Source organism: Belonocnema kinseyi, chromosome 9 (assembly GCF_010883055.1).
Source record: "Belonocnema kinseyi isolate 2016_QV_RU_SX_M_011 chromosome 9, B_treatae_v1, whole genome shotgun sequence".
NCBI lineage: Eukaryota > Metazoa > Arthropoda > Insecta > Hymenoptera > Cynipidae > Belonocnema > Belonocnema kinseyi.
In genome coordinates, this window is record NC_046665.1 from 106025077 (window position 1) to 106034828 (window position 9752).

General features: G+C 25.8%; 1 protein-coding gene across 1 annotated transcript in view; it reads right to left on the reverse strand.

The window, feature by feature from the left end:
- Positions 1-3958: 3958 nt before the first annotated feature.
- Positions 3959-9752, reverse strand: part of LOC117179605 (F-box/LRR-repeat protein 14) — a 33292-nt gene continuing 27498 nt past the window's right edge. Inside the window, exon 2 of the mRNA XM_033371586.1 lies at positions 3959-4332. The gene's annotated coding sequence lies outside the window, so the exon portion shown is untranslated. The remainder of the gene's footprint in view (positions 4333-9752) is intronic.

Consider the following 9752-nt stretch of genomic DNA (forward strand, 5'->3'; position numbering starts at 1 on the left):
AAAATTCTGAGAAACCTAAAGACAATTTAGGAAATCAGTTTAAATATTAAAAATTTTTTTTCACTTTTTATTCTCTGGAAACGTTTCAAAATTCTCGATAAAACTGAAAACATCTAGTAAGTCATATTCACACAGTGTCGCAACCAATCAGGTTTTCCACAACAACGTATGTGAGATCGCCTTACAACTTTTTAAGAAAAGAAAAATGATTTTTGTTGTAATTTTAAATATTTTTAATAATTAAAACGCTATGAAATTTAGTTCATGGAAGTGTTAAAATACCAGAAATCTTTCCCAAATAAAAAAAATGAGATCATTTAACATTTTTTTAACCTCTTTAAAATATTTCAGTAATATTATAATTTATTATATTAAACAAAATGCCTGCTATATTTTCATTTTGAGCGTTAAATTTAATTTTCCCAGCTCGTTCGTAAAGTTTTTTTTCTTTAGAAGCGTACAAAATTCCGGAAACTTAATTCCTTGAATAAATTAAGGGGGGTAGTGGCAGATGTGTGTACAGGTGGAGCCACCATGAATTTTGCGCAGCTTGTAAGCGGAATTCGAAACTTTTTTTCTTTGTCATATCCTGTTACAGTACCAGCAAAAATTTATCAGACCAGGAGGATAATAATGTAAGAATACATCAATATTCAAGTTGAAAAACGCAAAGTATTCCTAAATGTACGAATTATTCTGTTCCAATCCTATTTTTTTATAAATAAAATATTTATATTATTTATTTATTATTATTATTTTTTCTTCCAAAGATTAGACATAGAATTTTTTTTATTTTAAAACGTCAATTTCGGTTCAAGTTTCTTTGACCCAAATATTTTTGGGTCAACCAAAAAAAGCCGAAAAATAAAATTGCAGACACTGTTAAATTCCCGAATAATAAAATTCCCAGATAACACAAATTCGTGAACTGGAAAATACAAGATTCTTTTCAATATTTCAAAAATTTTTTCAATTGTTATTTTAAATTCAAAGAAATTTTTTTTTTAGATCTGCCATTTAAAAAAAAATTCTTTGATAAAAATATTTGTTTGGATAATAAAATTTACCAGAAAATTCCCGAATATTAAAATATCCGAACAAGAAAATTCTCGAATTTAATCCATTAAGAAAATGTTTTCAAGCCAAAATTTTTATGTGGAAATATATATATTTCTAAATATTTTTATTTGAAATTCAAACAAAAATTTAACATTTAAAAAAATTCTTTCCTAAAAATATTTGTTTATTGTATTTTTGGGACTGAATAATCCCGAAAAATAAAATTTTCTATTAATAAACTTCCTGAATTTAAAAATTCTCAAACAATTTATGATAATACCGAATTGGAAAACTCCTGAATAAAACTGACGAGAAAATTGACGAATATTAAAATATCCTAACAAGAAAATTCCTGAATTAAAATCATTAAAAAAATGTTTTCGGCCAAATTTTTCTTCCCAAAATATATTTTTTCAATAATTGTTATTTGGAATTCTAACAATAATAAAAAGATTGAACATTTTTTAAATTTTCAAGCCAAAAAGACAAATCAACGAGAGAAAAAACAGTTGAATTTGCAACCATAAAGAATGAGTTTTTAACAAAATTGTGTAATTCTTAACAAAATATGGAAACTTCCAACAAAATAGTTACATTTTCAACCAAATGGATTAATTTACTAACAAATAAAACGAATTGTTAACAAAAGACATGAATAATATTCTGAAACTTATAAATTTTCAATCAAAAATGAAATATTTAAATTTTAATTTAAAAAATAATTCAGTTTCAACCAAAAGCGAAACGAATTTTCAAGTCAAAAAGACGAATTTTTGAGAAAGAAAAAACAGTTAAATTTGTCACAAAAAATGATGAATGTTTAAAAATTTTTTGAGTTGCCAACAAAATATAGAAATTTTTAACAAAATAGTTATATTTTCTACCAAAAAGATTAACTTCCTTCTAAATAAGGCGAATTAGAAAAAAATGCACGAATTTTCTTCTAAAATTTATAAATTTTCAATCAAAAATGAAATACAGGGTGGCCGTTTTAATCGACGAAATAAATTCCCGGTTTTTTCCAGGTTCGCAAACATTTTTCACGGTGAATGAAATTAACAAAATGGAACACTAAAGCTACAAAATTTTCCACTTGAGGTAATAAAAACTGAGCTGCAAATGAAAGCACTCAATGTGGAACTGTTAAATTTTGAACTTTTAAAATTGAAATTTAAAAGTTTTTAATTAAAAAATGTTGTATTAAAATGCCCAATAATTTACAAGTATAAAATAATGAAAGGTACTAACATTTTTCAATATAAAAAATATAAATCCACGTTATCATTTTCAATGGTCTAAATTAAAAAATCAATCAATGAACTTTAAAATTTTTAAAATTATATAATTTTAAGGAATTTTAAGGTATAAACATTAACTATTAAAAAATTGCAAAATTTCTAACTGAACACTTCTTAAATCAGAAATTCAATGATTTTCTTTTTAAATAGTTTAAACATCCTTGGAAAGCTTCAAAAATCTCAAAAAATTTATAATAATACTGAATTGGAAAACTTCCGAATTATAAAATTGACGAGAAAATTGACGAATATTAAAATATCCGAACAAGAGAATTCCGAATTCAAACCATTAAAAAAATGTTTTCGGCTAAATTTTTCTTCCCGAAATATATTTTTTCAATCATTGTTATTTTTAATTCAAACAATAATAAAAAGATTGAAAATTTTTAAAATTTTCTTTGATAAAAATATTTAACTATTGTTTTTTTGATGACGAGTTTCTCTTATATAAAATTCTCAAATTTTAACAATATAATAAATATTTTTAATTATTATTTATTTTATTTTTAATAAATGAATAATATTTATTTAAACAAAATTAATTGTTTAAAATTCCAAGTTTTGTGGTTGCGGAATTTTCTAGTTTTTATATTTTATGATTCGGAAATTTTCTGTCGGGAATTTTTCAATTTGGGAATTTTATTTTTCGGTATTATTTAGTGCTGTAATTTTATAATATTTATTAAAAAATTTCATTGTATAATTTTGGGAATTTTCTAGTGCGGATATTTTATAATTCGGCAATTTTCTGTTAGGAATTTTATTAATTAGGAATTTTCAAATTCCGCATTATTATAAACAGTCGGGAATTTTATTATTCAGTAATTTTCCAGTTCGGGAATTTTATTATTCGGGAATTTTCAAATTTGTCAAATTTACAGTGTCGGTAATTTTATTTTTCGGGCTTGTTCAGTCGTCACATATTTTTCAATCCCTAAAAATGTATGTAAATATATTTTTTACAATATATGTACATATAAAAATAATGATAATCAGGGCCTTCAATTTTTTCATTTACTGTACTAGATAGAAAAAAAAGGTCTGACAAGTGTGGACTTTCCCGCTCTTGATATATTAATGTTCAGGATATTGCAAAATGAGCGATTACACACACTTTAAATATTGATAGTCTCGTGAGAAAAAGACCGGAAGATACTTTCGTAAACTGTCATTGTGTTACAATAATGAATTCCTTCCCCTGAAGCAACCACATAAAATTTGAGGAAATAATTCCAAGTCCAGAAGAAAAATAAAAAAGAAACTTTCGATGTGCAATGCGTTTTTATTGGAGCAAGCACTTTTAACAAAAATACAGACCATGCTTATTGATTAAGAAACAGTAGAGAAAAACAACTTATTTGTTTATAAAAAAAAGCAAAAATGCAGCTTTTTTAATATTTACATGAAGCACTTCTGCAGAGTGAGAAGTCACTCAACTCCTCAAAAATTTCCTATTTACAAAAACATGCACGCAAAATCGCAAATACATTCAAATAACGTAAACTTGACAAAAATAAGTACAAATATTCATCATAGATCTTTACATCAAAGAATGTTTGATGAAAAATTAATGCTTTACAATTTTACATTATGAATAATTGTAATATTCATAGAAACAATTTCAAAAGAATTTTTTTTATAATGCCTACCTATATTAATTTCGTATTTCGTTCTGGGGTCGATTAAAAAGAAACGAATGTCAATTAAAAGTATGAAAATTCATCAATTCAATCAGATTTCCTGGTGCTGGAAAATCAGAACGGTAAAATGTCAAATTTATTGAAAAGTGCTGATGCCGAACAGAAATTCGGATAAGTAGTAAATAAAATATTTTTAAAAGGGTTTCTTTTATTAAAAAATTTGAATATATGCTATGGCTTTCTTGACCCCTGCTCCTCGTCCTCAAAAATAACGCTTCCTGCTTCCTCCGGCACGACAATGAGATCATTTTCTGCGACACCGGATCCAACGGAATCTGAAAATTCAAAAATAGAATTAGTAATCTTGCAGTCTTCATTCTGCAAAGTTCGTACATTATACGAAAAACAGTATGCAAGGTCATACTTGATTTAATTTTTATTTTTACTTTACAAAAGTACACTCAACTCCCGATATAACAACCCTCAGTTTAGGGATGTCAGGGGTTTTTCGATAAACTGGACTTGAACTTAATTAAATTAATAATTTGTTGAAAACTCAACAATTTTGTAAAGTCATTCCTTTGGTTAAAAATTCATCTATTTTGGTATGAACTCCATCTTTTTTATTAAATATGACGACTGTTTGGTTCTAAATTAATCTGTTTTGATTGAAGGTATTTTTTGGTTGAAGCAACGAATATTAAGTTTTTCGCTGAGAAATCATCTTTTTGGGCAAAAAATTCCATCACTTAGTTGAAATTGGAACTACATTATGAAAAGTTAACTTTTTTCGTCACTTTATTCGTCACTTTAGTTAAAGGAAGTGTCTAAATATACTGAAAAATACGGCTATTTGTAGCGAAATTTCGGTACCAAAACATTTTTTTTTTAATTTACATCTTTTGTTGAAAATGATTTTTTAAATTAAACAGTAATTTTTTTCAACTTACAATTTAACTATTGCATGTTTAGTTTAAAGTTGATCTTCTTCAGTTGAAAATTCAACTATTTGGTTGTGCATTCCTGCTCTTGGTTGAAAGTCGGATTCTTTGGTAGAAAAGTAATATCAGTCATTAAAACTTTTTAAAATGATTGTATTTGTTGAAAATTTAACTATTTTGTTGAAAATTCCTTTTTTTTGTTGTTTAAAATGTATGTGTTGTTGAATAGTCATTCTTTTTGGTAGAAATTGGATCAACTTTTTTTTTAAATTCATCTATTTTGGTAGATGTCAATTGCTTTTGATTTAAAATAAAAATATTTTTTGGTTAAAATATTTACTATTACATTTTTCGTTGAGAATTCATATTTTTTTATTGAAAATTCCACTAATTAGTCAAAATTGGTACTAAATTGTTTAAAATGCATTTTTTCTTTTGGTTGATGATTCATAATTTTAGTTGAAACACATTTTTTCAAACATTTAGTCTTTTGTTAAAATTGTTTGTTTTGAACATGAATTTTTACGACTAAAAATTTAACTAATGCATGTTTGGTTCAAAAGTTATATTCTTCAGTTAAAAATTCAATACCTGGTTGAAAATCTTTTTTTTGTGTGAAAATGTTACTATTTTATTTTGAGTTGAAAATATTTCCATTTCAGGTGAAAATTTAACTGTTTTGTTGAATTTTGTCTTTTTTTGGTAGAAAAGTAATCTTATTGATTAAAACTCCACTTTTTAGTAGAAAAATTCATTTCTTTGGTTGAAAATTCAACATATTGAATACGTTTTTCTCGTTATTGACTGAAAAATATTTTTTGATTAAAAATTACCGTTTCTTGATTGAAAATTGATTTAACTGAAAATGTAATTCTTCCATTTTTTTCAAAATTGATATTTTCCATTAGAGGGTGGCCCCTTACAAAATTCTGTACGACTGTTGTCGCTTAACAGAGTTTAAAATATATTAATACACCAATTTTTTTGTACTGAAGTGTTATTGATATCTCCTGAGTGTAAGTTTATTTTTATACACACAACAAATTTCCCAAACGGCAAAATTAAAAATGTTTAAAAAGAAACTAGATTATTATATCATAATTAATCGTTTAAAAAAATTGTTTTTTTTTGTGAGATTATATTTAATTGGAAAAATCATTTAACTGTTAGTAAATTATTCCTCAATAGTTTCATAATAAACCTGATTAACGTATATGATTCATGCAACCGACAGAAATTCGCAATATGAGAGGTTGATACGTCTCCTTAATATGTGGTGTAGGAAGACAAATTAAATTCTAATTTACACTTCACCGCGCATCCTATAATATATTCTCTTCGTTAATTATTATTAAATTCTCCAATTTAATTGCTCAAACTTTGCAACATTCTAATATAAATTAATATTCAAACCCACATATTACTTCATGAAACACCAAAATTTTAAATCTAGTTAATGATTTCAAAATAAATAAAAATAGGTTGGTATATTTTTTGATTTACAATATAGAAAACAAGTTTGGCAAATCCAAAGAAGGTTGCACAAAATTACTTTTTAGGATCAATATTTTTAATAAAAGAAACTTCAAACATAATTTTAGTTAGATTTAGATAATGTAGATTTATAGAATGAGAAATATCTAATTCAAATGCATAGGAATTTAAAATTCTTAGAAACTCTAAACATCCATAAGTTACATCAATTAAATAATAAAAATGTAAACGAATATACTAAGAACCATTAGAAATTGTTCAATCTTGAAAGCATTTATTTATGTTATACATAATAATTAAAGAAACAAATTTGTTTTTGCTTTTTTGGCAAACTTTAAATTTCAACTAAAGTAAAATTTTGAAACCACCGCACATTTATTGTTTAATTATTATTTTTTAATTTTGAATGTTTGAAATGGCATATTTACTATGAAACAAAATATTATTTCTGAAAACCGGGGATACTTAAGGCCCATTTTTATCAAAATATTTTTTAAATATTCGGAACAAATCAATCATTTTGCATTTATAATTTTGTTTAAATATTTGTATTTCTTCGCTAGGAGACAAAGTCGGCAAAATCCATACAAAAATATTAGTCATCAATTATTTTCAATTTATTTTTTCTGGAGCTTAAACTGCATTAAATTTGATATTCTCAAAACTCAAATGCCCTACAAATTCAGATCACAAATGATCAAATAGTCTTTAAATGAAAACATATTTTAATTTCTTGCCGTTTCTCAAAAAAAAAAAAAAAAATCACGCCATTAAAATTAAAAAGTTAAAACTGTTAAATCTGTAACTTTTTTCATTTGATGTAATCAAAAGTGAAAACATGCAAATAAAACTGTAAATTAAAGCAGCCAAAATTGAAATTTTTTTAACTTTCAACATTTAAATTAAAAGCTAAAAAAAATTTAATTCAAAAACCTGATTCAATAATTTAATAAAGAGCAAGTTATATAATAGAAACCTTTTTTAAGGGCTTCAAACAAAAATCTCGCAGAATGAAACATTCCAAATGATAAATTTCACAAACTTTACTTATATAAACTGAATGTCGCCACTTCTATCGTCCGTAAAAATTCCAAGGATTTTTTTTATTTTTCTCAGTCTACAAAGAAAAATATTTTTTGGTTGCTACAGGTTTCAGAATTAAAAATGGTCTCAAAGCATAGAAAACAAGGGAATTTTTCACGAAAATAGGGGAATAAATTTTCTGAAAGCAAAGGAAATGAATTTTCAACCCAAGGCGATTTTTTAACAAAAGCGATTATTTTCAAGTTAAAAAGTTAAATGGTTGAGAAAATGGTTCAATTTTTAATCAAAGAATTTAATTTTTAATTCAATATTTCAATTTTCAACCAAACCTTAAAAAAAAAGATCATTGTTAGTGAAAAATTCATTTACAGTGAAACCCTGCGATAGCCCTCCCTTCTATTGCCCTTCCGAGAAATTCAATTATTTTAATTGAAAATTAATATTTTCGGCTTATATATTTTTGTTAACAAAAAAGTTAATTTTTAATAGAAAAATAGTTGACAATAAAATAGTTGATAATAAAATAATTTTCTATCCAAACCGAGGAATTTTCTACCAAAATAGTAGAATTTTCAACAAAAGCTTTGAATTTACAACCAAATATTTTAACTTAAAAAAAATAGTTCAATGTTAAAGCCAAAAATAGGAGTATTTAGATAGGGATTGTCCATATATTACGTAAGACGTTTTTCTGTTGTTTGAATAAAGACGAAAATAATATTTTTATCAAGTTGAAAAGGACACAGCGATATAAACAAAAGAAAAATGTCTTACGTAATATATGGACGATCCCATACAGCTGAATGAAAAAAAAGTTCAACCAAGAAAGATGAATTTTCAACCCAAAAGAATGACATTTCTACCATAAAGGATACATTTTTAAACAAAAAAAGATGAATTTTAAACCAAATAGTCCAATTTTCAGAGACAAAAGATAAAAATTCATCCACGAACACTGATGATGAAAAGATGAATGTTGAAACAAATAGTTGAACTTTGAATCAAAATAAACGAATTTTCAAGCAAGCATAGGAATTTTTTGAAGACAGTTAAATTCTCAACCTGAAAAGGTGAATTTTCAAGAATAAAATCATTTTCAACGAAAAAGACGAATTTTCAAACAAATAGTTGAACTTCCAGTAAAAATAAAAGTTTTTTAGAAGACAGTTGAATTTTTAACAAATAGGTTTATTTTCAACCAAGAAAGATGACTTTTATACCATAATAGATTAATTTTCATTAAAAAAAGACGAATGTTTAACAGAACAGTTGATTTTCGACCAAAAAAGATTACTTTTTAGCTAAATAATTGAATTTTCCACAAAATATATTTTTTTAAATTTTCAAACTAAAATATTAAAATTACACCATAAACACATATATTTACAACCACAGAGTTGAATTTTCAAATCAAAAAAACGATTGTTTTAGAAGAGAGTTGAATTATCAAACTGAAAAGGTACATTTTCAACAAAAAGATCACTTTTAACGAAAGTGACTAATTTTCAAACAAATAGTTAAATTTTCAATCAAAAGAGACGAATTTTAAAGACAAGGCCGATTTTTTTAGAAGACAGTTGCATTTTTAACAAAAAAAAGTTAATTTTCCACTAAAAAAAGATTACTTTTTTGGGAACAGGAAATTAAAACTATCCATTATTTTATACACATTAATCATGCTAGAAATTTTTTTTTAACTTAAAAACACAAAAAAAAAAGAATAAATGAAAGAAAAAAATATATGCTTTTCAATAAATAGTATGTAATTGAATATTTCGAGACTATTCTTAAAATCCCTTAGGATTAGATGATTAGAAGGTTTTTGAGCCAATTCCTCATTTTACGACTGTACAATTATTTATTTTTTTTTGCAATAAGACCCTAGACAGATGGGCTCGTTTGGGATTTACGACGTGCACTATATACTGTTAGAAAAAGAAAAGGCAAAAAAGATAGTGCACTCAACAAGCGAGACGGTTACATATCTCTTGCCTCGTACTAATGCCCCCTCCACATATTGATTGCGCACCCTCTCCCTCTCTCTCTCTCTCTCTCTCTCTCTCGTGAACTCACACATTCTCTCTCTTGCTTTCTCACCCTCTCATTTTCTCTCCCGCACTCCCTCTCTTCATCCCTCTCTATTCTCTCTATTCCTCTTCAACCCTCTCTATTTCTCCCTCATTCTCCCTCTCGCCCTTCGAGCTCTTCTCTACATCCAACAGAACTCTTTCTCTCCATTCATCCATTGTCATAGCGTCAATGCAAGCGTGTGGTGG